Here is a 14,213-nt window from a genome sequence, read left to right on the forward strand (position 1 = left end):
CATGTAGCCTATGTTGACCATTGTATGAACCAGCTTGTACTAGGAATAATAATATCTTGTAGGCTCGTTCAAACTCAGTTGCACTGCCCATAAAACATTAACCAGCTAAGCCTCAGCTGTGCCACACTAACAAGCTAACACAGCTTAGCTCTAGTTCATCAAAGAAACATATAGCTATTCCATGCAGATTGAAGATCCATCAAACTATCTGCCTGATGCATTTTATATCGTGTTGGTTGTAGTCCAAAGGCAGGCTGGGATACATTTGCCTACTGAGGGGAGTAATTGCTGTCACAGCAGCACTACTGTAAGTAATGATACAAAATAACTGCCTCATTGTCAACAACTCTGAGACAGCCATAAGGGTTCTGTCCTCAGATATACCCAGCGAGAGAGCCAGGGCAGTGCCCTCATCATGGTGTAACCCTACCGATAACATCATTATATTAAATCATTCTAAATATTAGTTCCCTCATGGGAAAACACATGCAGGAGTGGAAGAAAATATCTGGCTTTCAAAGAGAATGCTTCAAAGGGAAATTATGTAGTATTACAGCCTCAGCTTTTTCCTTAATGGATATTTTCCTTAAAACCACATGTTTTCAGACCTGCTGCAAGAACTGAGGAGTAAGAATACTGCTAATGGTGTATTGGTTTTCATAAGAATTATAACATTTTTGTTCAGCATCTTCTTTCCCTATTTATTTTCTTCCTTTCCCTTCATCTTTATGTTGCATTAGATATTTCAGAATCAAAGAGGGACATGATGTAGGAGATGAGGATATGTGATGTGTATTCTATAGTCTTTTACTTAAGCTCTTTTTTTATATGAGCACATTCTCTCTCTTTCCCAGTACCCAGATCAAGATCTAGAAATATATTTGGCCCAGTCACTTTTGTAAACATAAAAATACATCTGGGGGGAATATAAAGATAAAAGTCATCTGAAACAAAGTAGCATTACTCCTCTCAATACCTACCCTTTATTCATGAAGTTTGGCAGATCACAATAGATATGGCTAGCAGCAGGACACCTTTACCAAATAAAGGAGATGTCATTTACAGCAGCTTTCGGGAAAACCAAAGGATGTCAGCATGAGTACAGACCTGGTGAGGGAAGGCTACCCAAGTCTCTCAACGCAACCCACTTTGGGGTCCCAATCCATGGACTGCAAAAGGAGTCAGAGCAGGCAAAGCGAGGATGCCAGTCTGCCATGGTAGGATGACATGGGCAAGATCCTCAGCTGCTGTAAATCAACGCATCTTCAATTATTTCAATGGAGCCACACTAAATTACAACAGCTGAGCATCTTGTCCGTATTGCCTGTTTTCCATCCTTAAGACCTACTAGGTGAATCTGTCTATCTTAGGTAGTTATAGGGCCCCATCACTGTAGTATTTGAGCACCTCACAGTCTTTGAGTTCTCCCCATAAGACCCCTGTGAGATAGGGCAGTGCTGTTATCCTTATTTTACAAATGGGGAACTGAGGCACAGAAAGACTAAATGACTTGCCCAAAGGTGCACAGGAAGCCTATGGCAGAATTGGGACTTGAATGCAGCTCTTCCAAATCCTAGTCTAGAGCCCTCACACTGGACTGTCTTTCCTCTTTCACTGTTGTATGGCAAGGAGATACTAGACTCAGAGGAAGGCAATTTTAGCAAAGTGTTTTGTGCTAAGGGAGATGTGATTTTATTCAGAAGGCAACTACTAGAGACTAAATGCCTTCCAATCTGTGATGAAGAGTGAACCTATAAATAGAGAGAGACTCAATATTATAGAATATGTCCGTACCAGCTGCTGAAAGTCCACACTTCATAATGGGTCACTGCAAATCCTTCAAAAAGTCAGCTGAGCTTTTTCGCCAGGTGCTACTCTCAGATGTTGAAAACAATTCATTTGCATTGTGTGTGGTATTGCAGGGTTCTGACTTGACATTACTTGCAATGCTGTGCAAGTCCACACTGTCCATGTACTCTGAATGGTACTTACACAGAAGGGGCAGCACCATGTGTCCTAAAGTTCTTATAGCTTCTTGGATTCAAATAATGAATAATCTAAGTCTAGTAAAATGATTTGTTGAAGAGGCGTGCCCTTCAAATGAAGTGTTCTACTGATAGCATTACAAATGCACACTCACAGAACATCTCTCTCTTTACACTATGTAGTACAGGGGTTCTCAAAACTCATTGCACCATGTCCCCCTTCTGACAATAAAAATTACAACATGACTCCAGGAGGGGGGACCGAAGCCTAAGCCTGCTCAAGCCCCACTGCCCTGGGCCAGAGGGGGACCAAAGTCGAAGCCCAAGGGCTTCAGCCCCAGGTGGGGTGGGGGCTGTATCCTGAGCCCAGTGCTGAAGCCCAAGCCTGAGCCCTGCTGCCCAGGGCTCAGGCTTGGGCTCAGGCTTTGGCCCCGGGCCCCAGCAAGTCTAACGCCAGCCCTGGCGACCCCATTAAAAGGGGGTTGCCACCCACTTTGGGGTCCAGACCTGTGTTCCCTGTAAGCTGTGCGCTTGGGCAGCCACCCAGGAGAGATTCAAGTGTCACACAGTTGAATAGCAGAGCCACACACATCCAGATGGCAGCATATGTTCTGCCCCTCCTCCCCCGCCCTGCTGCTTTGCAGCCACCTTGCTCCTGCAGCTATTCCTGGGACCCTCCTGCTTGCTGTGCAGAGCAGGATGGGGGAGGGGGAAAGGATGGTGCTGATTTCAGGGAGTCTCACTTCCTCTCCCCCAGCCCCTGTACCCCATCTCCACAGAGCAGGGTAGAGGGGACAGGGCTCAGGACTTGCAGCAGCTCTGAGGTCTGAACAAGCCTTCAGGTGAGTGAGTGCCTTAAAGAGACAGTGCACGGTTTCTTACACACACACACACACTCTCTCTCTGTATCTTCCTTTCTCCCCTGTCCATCTACCCCATCTCCGCAGAGCAGGGGAGAGGGGACATGGTTCAGGAGGAGGAGAGCTTTCAGTGAGTGCCTTAAAGAGACAGCAGACGGGAGTCTCTCAGAAACTTCCCTAGCAGCCATCACACACACTCTGTGTCACACACACACACTGTGTGTCTCACACTCACACACAGTCTGTGTGTGTGTGTCTCTCTCTTTCTCTCTTTCACACACACACACACACACACACACACACACACACACACAGAGTCTGTGTCAGACACCTCCCAACATTGTTGTTGTTACTTCTTGGTACTTCCTGCAATGCACATATATTCTCTGTAATTTTCTTCTTTCAGAGTGTGTTATTTTAATTTTTTTGACTGGTCTATGCATTTCATAATTTTTATTTCTCTCTTACACTTACATTTAATTCTTTTGAGTAGTGTGTTCTAAAATGCCTAATTTGTCCTGGTTGGAAAAATTATCCCTATTAGTCACTTTTTAAAAATATATATTATATACAGGGTTTTTTGTTTCTACTGGTGGCGCACATCCACACATTACCTTGGTGCACATAACAAAATTTATTCCGCACATAGGTGAAAAAAATTAGAGGGAACATTGGTCCCAACCCACATTTTGAGATGTAGTATAAATGTTACACTGGTTATTTTCCGTTAAAAATGAAATATGCTTCACATTCCACTTGAAGCCTTTAGAGCAGGCCACACTGAAAGAGGGTCTGCCTTTTACAGCTTTGAGTGCTATTGATAACAGTTTACCCATATCAAACACATTTCATCCCAGAAGGTCCCCCACATGCTTTACAAATGATGGTCCAAATTCTGCAAAGCAGAGGTGAGTAGAGGTCCTGTCATGGGGAAAAGTGGCTATGCTCTGTTATCCTCCACACTAAGCTGCTTCTCTGGAGCTCAGCTATACAGGACTAAGAGGAGTGTGGGTAGGTGTGCTGGTGAGGACTCAAATCCACATAAATAGGAGGTGAGGGGGAAGAGTAACCTTGTTCCCCTTGCAGTTAAGTGGGACTTGATATTTGAGGCAATGCAAGTTAATGCTGCTAGAAGCAATAACCCTCTGTGGCATAGTAGTGGGAGTATGTGCTTAGTGAAGGGCAAGGGCACCATATGACAATGCTGCAAAGCAGAAATAGGGGCCAGGAGACTCCCAGAGACAGATCCCTGCCACATGGAAGGCCAGAGATCCACCAGATCTCCCCTGCATCTCAGCTTCTTCACCTCTTGATGGTCACTCCCTATGTCAAGACAACTCTACTGCAAGCCTCACCTCCCACAAGCGATGATATGGTTGAATGGCAACAGGACATGTAAGCCTGCCCTGCCCTTCTAGGTCTTTTATGGTGTGGTGAAGGAGAAAATCTGATCCTCAGTCTATAAACTGTTGGTACCGTATATAGCAGAGGTGGGCAAACTACGGCCCCTGGGACCGTCCTGCCCGGCCCTTGAGCTCCTGGCCGGGGAAGCTAGCCCCCGGCCCCTCCCCTGCAGCCTCAGCTCGTCGTGCCACCAGCGTTCTGGGCGGTGGGGCTGCGAGCTCCTGCCGGGCAGCGCAGGTGCAAGAGCCGCCAGGTGTAGTGTATTAAATTGTTCCCCATAGGAATGTGCTACTTACAGAGCACCAGGACTGGCAGCTGTAAGTCGCACATTCCTATGGGGAGCAATTTAATACACTACACACAGGTAGGGATGGCTGTGCCTCCCCAAACACCTGGGCCTCTGCCCCCTATCTGCCCCTTCCCACTTCCTATCCCCTGACTGCCCCCCTCAGAATCCCTGACCCATCCAACTCCCCCTACTCCTTGTCCCCTGACTGCCCCCTCCCAGGACCCCCCACCCCTAACCGCCCCTCCGGGACTGCACCCCCTATCCAACCCCCTGCTCCCTGTCCCAACTGCCCCGACCCCTATCCACATCCCCCTCCCCCTGACTGGCCCCCCAGGACTCCCACGCCTATCCAACTGCTCCCTGTCCCCTGACTGCCCCTCGGGACCCCCTGCCCCTTATCCAACGCCATCGCTCCCTACCCCCTTACCATGCCGCTCAGAGCACCAGGACTGGCAGCTGTAAGAAGTACACCATAAGTAGCACGTTCCTACAGGGAGCAATTTAATACACTACACCAGCTCTCCATGCACTTTCAGAACCCCAATGTGGCCCTCAGGCCAAAAAGTTTGCCCACCCCTGGTATATAGGAATCGCTAGCCCACTACTTAAGTACAATGCACCCACCTTCCAAGTGAAACATGGCAACCGATTAATACTATCCGGCTCCAGAAGCATCTGGGGCCATGACTTCACTCCTCCCACTCTTCACTGGCCCACAATGCTGTTCAGCCACCCAGAAGAGAGCCCGTTAAACCACACATGCCCCTGTATTCCTTGGAGCAAAGGAAACCAAATCATTTTTAAAGGAGAATTGATTTTAAAGATGGTTTTCCCACAAAAACCGTGGGATCCTTTGAGAATTTGCTAACCTTTTCTTTCCCTGGGATGTGCAGAGCTTAGAGCTGTGTTTGCTCCAACTTCTTAGCGCAGGCTCCAATGCTCAGGTCCTTTCTCATTAAAAAACACTAAGGTTTTGTTTTCTGAAAGATTGACTCTCAAGTGCCTTGAATGAAATAGGTTTTTAAAATATAATCCCAACCTGAGACTGCAAATGTGGTTGTTCAGCTGGTCACTCTCCCCATTTCAAGGCCCATTTGATACTTATAGCATCATTTATGAATGCTCCCCGGGGGTATTTGCTCGGGAAATGTTTAGGAAAGCAAACAATGATCATACCCCCACATTCTTGAAAGAAAATCAGACTGTGGAAGGTTAATATAATAAGGCCTTTTGTAAATGTCTGCTTCTTAATTTGGAATTTTGTGAATCATTTATTTTAGGATCAGAGGATGCCTGGTGATCGGTTTTAGGAACTGTTTTCGTAATAAAAAATATTTTTCTGTCCCTGGAATACTCAGTTCATTACAGATTTTTTTGCAAAGTGTCTTTTACTAAGTTTCCTTGCTGTAGTCCATTCTCCCTAGGTGAAAGAGTTGTATTTTGTGTGGCCAGTCTTACAACGTGCTGAGCACCCTCGACTCCTAATGGCTCCATTGGGAGCTGCGGGTAGTGGGAAAGGCTCAGCACCTTGCAGGATCAGACTGTTTGATGCTAATGGTAATCATCCTTAAAGGAGTAGGATCATAGAATCATATAATAGAATATCAGGGTTGGAAGGGACCTAAGAAGATCATCTAGTCCAGCCCCTTGCTCAAAGCAGGACCAATCCCCAATTTTTGGCCCAGATCCCTAAATGGCCCCCTCAAGGAGTGAACTCACAACCCTGGGTTTAGCAGGCCAATGCTCAAACCACTGAGCTATCCCTCCCCTGCAATCCCTCCTTGCGGAAGCTAAGGGACCTGGCCGACCTCAGTGCGGTACAGACCATGGGGAGAGGTTGCCAGGAGAGGTTCCTGTGGGAGAAGGGGTTCCTGTACCGAGAATGGGCTCCCTCAGGGGACATGGAGCCCTGGGAGATCCGTAGGTCTTGGAAAAATTTTTGAAGGAGAAAGTAGTTAAGGACATTTAAGTCAATGGTAATTGGGACAAAATACAACATGGTTTTACAAAAGGTAGATCGTGCCAAACCAACCTGATCTCCTTCTTTGAGAAAGTAACAGATTTTTTAGACAAAGGAAACACAGTGGATCTAATTTACCTAGATTTCAGTAAGGCCATTTGATATGGTGCCACATGGGGAATTATTAGTTAAATTGGAAAAGACAGGGATCAATATGAAAATTGAAAGGTGGATAAGGAACTGGTTAAAGGGGAGACTACAGCGGGTCCTACTGAAAGGTGAACTGTCAGGCTGGAGGGAGGTTACCAGTGGAGTTCCTGAGGAATCAGTTTTGGGACCAATCTTATTTAATCTTTTTATTACTGACCTCAGCACAAAAAGTGGGAGTGTGCTAATAAAGTTTGTGTATGACACAAAGCTGGGAGGTATTGCCAATTCAGAGAAGGATCAGGATATCATACAGGAAGATCTGGATGACCTTGTAAACTGGAGTAATAGTAATCGGATGAAATTTAATAGTGAAAAGTGCAAGGTCATGCATTTAGCGATTAATAACAAGAATTTTAGTTATAAGCTGGGGACACATCAGTTGGAAGTAACGGAGGAGGAGAAGGACCTTGGAGTATTGGTTGACCACAGGATGACTATGAGCTGCCAATGTGATATGGCTGTGAAAAAAGCTAATGCGGTCTTGGGATGCATCAGGCGAGGTATTTCTAGGAGAGATAAGGAGGTGTTAGTACCGTTATACAAGGCACTGGTGAGACCTCATCTGGAATACTGTGTGCAGTTCTGGTCTCCCATGTTTAAGAAGGATGAATTCAAACTGGAACAGGTACAGAGAAGGGCTACTAGGATGCTCCGAGGAATGGAAACCCTGCCTTATGAAAGGAGAGTCAAAGAGCTTGGCTTGTTTAGCCTAACCAAAAGAAGGCTGAGGGGAGATATGATTGGTCTCTATAAATATATCAGAGGGATAAATACCAGGGAGGGAGAGGAATTATTTAAGCTCAGAACCAATGTGGACACAAGAACAAATGGATATAAACTGGCCATCAGGAAGTTTAGACTTGAAATTAGACAAAGGTTTCTAACCATCAGAGGAGTGAAGTTCTGGAACAGCCTTCCAAGGGAAGCAGTGGGGGCAAAAGAACTAGCTGGATTCAAGATTAAGCTTGATAAATTCATGGAGGAGATGGTATGATGGGATGTAAGTACAGTGAGATAACTATCCATTCTTGTTTCCTTCAAAGAATAAATCTACTCTTTCCTTTTCATTCCTATAAAGGAAGAAAAGGACCACCTATGATGAAGCAGGTTAACGTTTAATAGCCTCCTTAATCTGTGGATCGAGGTACAATGTTCAGGCATATATCATTTCAAGATATTGTATCCTGATATTAGTTACCTAAACAGCAGTGTGTTTTCACAGAGCCCAGCAGCTCCACAGTGGTCCAAGCGGGAGGGTGTTTGCTGAGATAAGCCACCCTAGTTACCTGGGAAGATGCAATGAGACCTCTCGACACCGAGCCAACAGGAAATGGAATTTCAAAAATTCCCGGGGCTTTTAAGGCGGAGGGGCAGATGGTTGTTTACCTGGCTGCAGGGAGGTGGAGTTCGAACTGCTGACCAGAGAAGTCAGGATGGGCATTGTGGAACACTTCCTAGAGGCCAACTAAAGTGATAAAAACAAGCGTGGTGTCTACACCGGCACTTTGTTGACACATTTTTTGTGCAAAAAGCCTTATGTCTCTTCTTGGGGTAGTTTTATTTTGTTGCCACAACAGGGCATTTTTGCCACCAAAAGTCGCATCGCAGTTTGTACGCATTCACTGTTTTGTCAACAAAAGCTGCCTTTTGTCAACAAACCTCTGTAGTGTAGACAAGGCCTTAGGCTATGTATACACTAGCACTTTTGTCGGTAAAACTTTTGTCGGTCAGGGATGTGAAAAAACACATGCCTGACAGACATAAGTTTCACCGACAAAGGTGCTGGTCTGGCGGCACTCTGTCGACAGGAGATGCTCTCCTGCTGACATAGCTACGGCTGCTCGTTGGGGCTGGCTTAATTATGCTGATGGGAGAGAGCGCTCCCATTGGCATAGAGCGGTTACATCGGAGACCTTACAGTGTCGCAGATGCAGTGGTGCAGCTGTGCCGCTGTAAGGTCTGTAGTGTAGACATCGCCTAAGCAAACATTTTTGTAGTTACAGAGCAGACATTTAAACATTCCCTTGTAACATGGGATACAGATGTTATAAGTAGGATTAAAACATGCAACATCATAGAATCATAGAAGATTAGGATTGGAAGAGACCTCAGGAGGTCATCTAGTCCAACCCCCTGCTCAACGCATCCTGCAAGCATTCCATAAAGTCTAAACACTAAAACACATTCTGATAACTCTTATATCTCTTTTAATATTACTAACACACAGTTCAGCCAGTCTGGTTTCCAGCTGTGCATTTGTCAGTGTTCAGTGAGGCCTAGGGCCACCTGGTCTGCCAGCGTCACACCTGTCTCTGCCTTGATTTGGCCAGACAGATGTAAAATGGAGATAACCACACTGACCTCCTCACAGTGGTGCCCTGAGAGTTAATTCATTCCCGGTAATATTATTTAAAGTACTCATATATAAAAAGGCTATAACTGATCATTTCACTTTTCCAAGTCAGGAAGAAGAATCATATGTTTCAATGTGTTTTTCAGCCTTATCCCATACATAAGGTTCATGCTGCTCCAGGAGAGAAGCTGTGGATAATGCAACCTCCTAGTTCAGAGACACTAAACTAAATTTATTGCTGGTATAATAGATACTTTGCAGTCCTTGTAGTTACACCACGGGTGCATTTGGTCTAATTGTTAATAACTAGGTACTAATTAACATAGCATAAGCTTATCCTCTCACTGATATGGCTCTCCTCCATCCGTTAGCCGACCCAATCTACTCAAACATTCTATCATGTGGAAAATATTCCACCCAAGTTGTCGCTCTCTCTAAGGCCACTGTCCTATTCAGTCTTAAGCATGTGTTTAATTTGAAGCCAATGAGACTACTCACGTTCTTAAAGTTAAGTGTGTGCATACTTTTTTAAGGATCAGGGCCTTAATAATCAAAATATGACAAGATTTCCACCATTCTTAAATTGTGGATCCCATCTGGTACCATTTGATGGGACCCATAACCAGGCTAAGTTAAAGCTCTAGCTTCTTTACAAGGAAGCAACAACCAGCTAAAGATCAATAGCGTTTTTATTTATGTGGTTTGATTCAGCTGTCCTCCCAAGTAAATCAGAAGCACTGTATTTTCCCAGGCCTGCCTCAGAGTCATGTTTATTAGGTCAGAACGGATACAAAGTTCTGGAATAAATCTTCTTACTGCCACATGCAATAAACTGTTAATAGAGAAATGTATGTAACTGTTACTTCATGGTGTCTGATCCACAGGGCACAGCACGTTTTGATGCTGTGTGATCAGTCAACCCTCCCACAGAAAAACCACTGGAGGGATTTGGGGGTGGGGAATCTCAGTGAGACACCCCTCATGATACTTTCCCCAAAGGGTGCTAAGAGTAAGTGTCAGTGACAAGTTTGCCTCATGCACCAGCCCACCCCACCCTGTGAAATAAGCAGGGGATCCTGATGGCAGAACCTGGGGATATGCAAAAGACCTATCCATGCAAAGGCCTCATACCTCTGCACCTACTCTGAGGCCCCTTGTGCCCCCTCTAGCTTCCTGGCAACATGGCTGCAAAGGAAAGCTGTGCTGTAGCTTGCTCTGGAAGTACCTATGAAAGTGTTCCCACTCCTGCCATGAACCCAGCCTCTCATCCCCTTCCTTCCTGCCCCCTTTCCAGCCCTGGATCCCCAAACCCACAAGCGCTGTCCACAAGGTCGAGGTCAGGAGTGGCCAACCTGTGGCTCCAGAGCCACATGCGGCTCTTCAGAAGTGAAGACGTGGCTCCTTGTATAGGCTCCGACTCCGGGCCTAGAGCTACAGGCGCCAACTTTCCAATGTGCCAGGGGGTGCTCACTGCTCAACCCCTGGCTCTGACAGAGGCCCTGCCTTCACTCCTCCCCCTCCCCCACAGAGCCTCCTGCATGCCACAAAACAGCTGATCGGGAGGTGTGGGGAGGGAGGGAGGGAGAGGCGCTGATCGGCAGGGCAGCCAGTGGGCAGGGGGTGCTGGGAGCTGGGGTCGGGGGGGTGATGCAGGGTTGCTGACGTATTACTGTGGCTCTTTGGCGATGTACATTGGTAAATTCTGGCTCCTTCTCAGGCTCAGGTTGGCCACCCCTGGTCTAGGTGAAGGGGGCTGTGTGTGTGGAGTGCCCCTTTGTTATTCAGACCTCCGGGGGCTGATTAGTCTCTGCCTCCTAAGTGCATTGGTTCCATTCTTGGTGCTGTGGGTAACTCCAGATTGAATACCAACAAGAAACAGTATAAGTGCATTTCACCAAACTGAAGAACAAGGAATCTGACTCGAGAAATTTGTTTTAAGGCGATTGGTTGAGATTTTCAAAACCAGCTAAGGGATTTAGACACATAGTCCCCATTGAAATAAATGGGGTTGTGGGTCCACATACTCTAGGCAGCTTTGAAAATTGCAACCATTATTTAGTAGTTTTGTTTATCAATTTATTTATTACAAATACATTTCTATTCACATGTACAGACCACTACAATAAGCCAGGCTATAAACACAACCAGACAATAGCAAGAGAAGCCTCTGTATGTGCCCCATTCCCCTGTGGGGTGAGGATCCCTGTAAATAGCAGGCTTTCTGCCCTGTGCCATCCATATCTCATCCCCCTGTGCAACATACCCATGCTGTAAAGGGGTTGGCTTCTTGGAAGAACTCCCCAAATTCTGCCTGTCCACTTGCATGGCTGCCAAGGGGGTGCTCTGAAGCCACAAACAAGGAAACTGAATTTGCCTTAAGCTTTTCCTGTGGCGGATGATTACAGGAAAGAATATCTTTCAGAATGCAAGTGCATTTAGTTGAGATTAGATCTGGTCAGGAATTTTTCGCTCAAATGTTTTTTTGATGAAAAATGTGGTTTCCGCAAAATAGAAGTTTTCTGCAGGAAGATTTTGATTTTGTCTAGCATTTTTGATTTTCTGCTGGTATTTTTGTCCAAAGCCTTCAGAATTTGGCCCTAGGACAGCAGTGACTTGATCCTTAAATGGATGAGGAGTCAATAGATTTGTTGGAAGAGATGGTGATGTGGCTGTATTTCTTTTTATATATGACCTAAAACAAGCTTGGGAGCATGATTTACATTGTTCTTAAGGAGACAATGAATGAATCAGCCTTTTAAACTTCACTACCAGACTGTTGACATGCCTTGAAACATCCATATCCTTAGATTTTGAATCATGCACTGAATAATCGCCTTTTTACTGAGTGCTTTTGTTTAGTTCCATGTACAATGTTGGTACCTCCATTACGTGTAGCAAGGGAATCTGAAAAAACAACAAGGAGTCCGGTGGCACCTTAAAGACTAACAGGTTTATTTGAGCATAAGCTTTCGTGGGTAAAAACCTCTCTTCTTCAGATGCATGGAATGTGAGTCTTCTGCACCGGGGATGTCTATATGGTGGAGAGGAAAGGTGGAGCATGAAATCCCCCACCTTGTATTTTCAGCAGACAGCGCTGTAGTCCTGTTTGGTTTCTGAACATATTGGGCCAGAATGTCAAAATAACTCCATTATTTACTCAGATTCACACCACCTGATGGCTCTGGCTGTTTATCATCAATTAAGTCTTCTGCAGCTTGTTCAGTGAATTTTCAGCATATATGTTGGGGTTTATGAATCCTCCGTCTCCACAAGGGTATGTTCCAATTCCAGGAGGCATATCTGAATAAGCTTTTGTAGGTTTCTTTCACAGGAGGACAAAATATTGAACTTCGGTCAATAGCTATCCTGGCAAAGGAAGATGAATTGTGAATGTGTAGGGCCTTTTGTGTTCTCATTTATTATGTGTGATTTTTCTGGTCACTGTCTGATTATATATCATGTGGGGGAAGAACACCATATATCATTTTCTTGTGCATTATTTTTGCATTCTACCTGTTTAATTCCTCTAAGCAGCACAATTTTGCTAGGTTTCTCGGTGTTGATAGTTTTTACTCTAGTCATAAGGTGACAGCCATTCTGTAAGCCACTGCCTACATTTTGACATCTGGGTGGCTGAAGGGTATATACAGCCCTACTAGAAAGGTCATTTGCCTTCCTTTAAAAGTCCATATAACTTTAATTTTAGCTTTTTGGTAAAGTTTGTTCAGCTGTGAGAGGTCTTTAAAATAGTTGATCGTCAAGATCATGTGGGTTTCATGCACCCAATTTGCCTCGACTGAGATTTTTTTGTGTTATGAATTGTCCAAAGAGTTGAATACACTGTTACCTACATGTTATATCAATGATGCTAGTGAACACATTTGTGTATAATCTCTATCTCTATAGGAAGGGAATGTTATCTTTTATTTAGAACATGGGAGTGGGTGCCAGATCTCTTCAGTTATGTTCCTAGTGCTGCCTCACTGGACCAGATTCTCTGGCCTTCTCCACTCCTTTTGCATTGCCCTTAGCTCCTATGCTGGGGATACCCTAGCAAGGCCTTCCACTGCACAACCCCACTGCAGGGGTGTGCGAATGAGCCGGCTACCTCCTGAGTGCCAGCTCACGGCCTAAGGTTTCTCTGCAGGCAGCCTGCCTGTGTTTCCCCCTTCCAAGTGCTTCTTAAATAAATTCCACACCGGCATTTTTTTGTCCAACAGTGCCCGCTCTTCCAAGGTCTAATGTATTGACATAAGACACAATACAAAACTCACTACTAGGGCTTCTCTTCTCCCTGAGTCTGCTCTCCACAGCTTTTCCCTGCCTTGGCAGGCCTCTCTCAGCCCTGTCTGGCTGGAGTCTTTTTCTACTCCCATGGAGTTTGTTCTCCCTGGCCCCCAAACTTCTTCAGACCTCTGGCTTCCAGGACCAAACCCTTCTCCCGGTCTAGGGTATTTGGCAAAAGCCTCCTGCTCACTGCAGCTCTTCTGACTGCAGCCTCTGCCACAGCTTCTTCTCATTGTCTCTCCTTGAGTGTCCCCCCTCTCTCTACAACAGAGGTTCTCAAACTGGGGGTTGGGCCCCCTTTGGGGGTCACGAGGTTATTACATGGGGGGTCGCGAGTTGCTTGAGGCAACCCCCGCTTTGCCTCTAGCATTAATAATGGTGTTAAATATATAAAAAAGTGTTTTTAATTTATAAGGGGGATCACATTCAGAGGCTTCCTATGTGAAAGAGGTCACCAGTACAGATGTTTGAGAACCACTGCTCTACAGCTTCCTGCTGCTCTTAGAGTGGAATCACCCGATCCCAGCTCAGAAGTACCTACTTAGTAACAAGGGCTGGCTGGCCCCAGCCCCCTAGCCCTTAAAGGCGGCTTGTTTGTGCAGGGAAGACTGGTTCTTCAGCTGCTCCCCTCTTCCAGTCCTCCCATTGTGGATGATTCACCAAAGAGAGGAGCAAAGTTAAGTAGCAAAGAAAGGAGCTGAGCAGCTACTTTACAACATAGGATTATCCTGCTTGAGAGAAGTAAAAATACAGGCTTAGTTTTAAAAGTGCCTGATTCCCCAATCACAGACTGAATTTAAACTCCAGCCACCTCCACTCAGAAATTATCTTGATGGGAGTCATATAAGTACCCAGGTGTACAGAA

General features: G+C 45.6%; 1 protein-coding gene across 1 annotated transcript in view; it reads left to right on the forward strand.

Moving 5' to 3' along the window:
- C6H14orf132 (chromosome 6 C14orf132 homolog) overlaps positions 1 to 14,213 on the forward strand; it is an 84,164-nt gene that overhangs the window by 56,189 nt on the left and 13,762 nt on the right. The window lies entirely within an intron of this gene.

Source organism: Caretta caretta, chromosome 6 (assembly GCF_965140235.1).
Source record: "Caretta caretta isolate rCarCar2 chromosome 6, rCarCar1.hap1, whole genome shotgun sequence".
NCBI classification, from domain to species: domain Eukaryota; kingdom Metazoa; phylum Chordata; order Testudines; family Cheloniidae; genus Caretta; species Caretta caretta.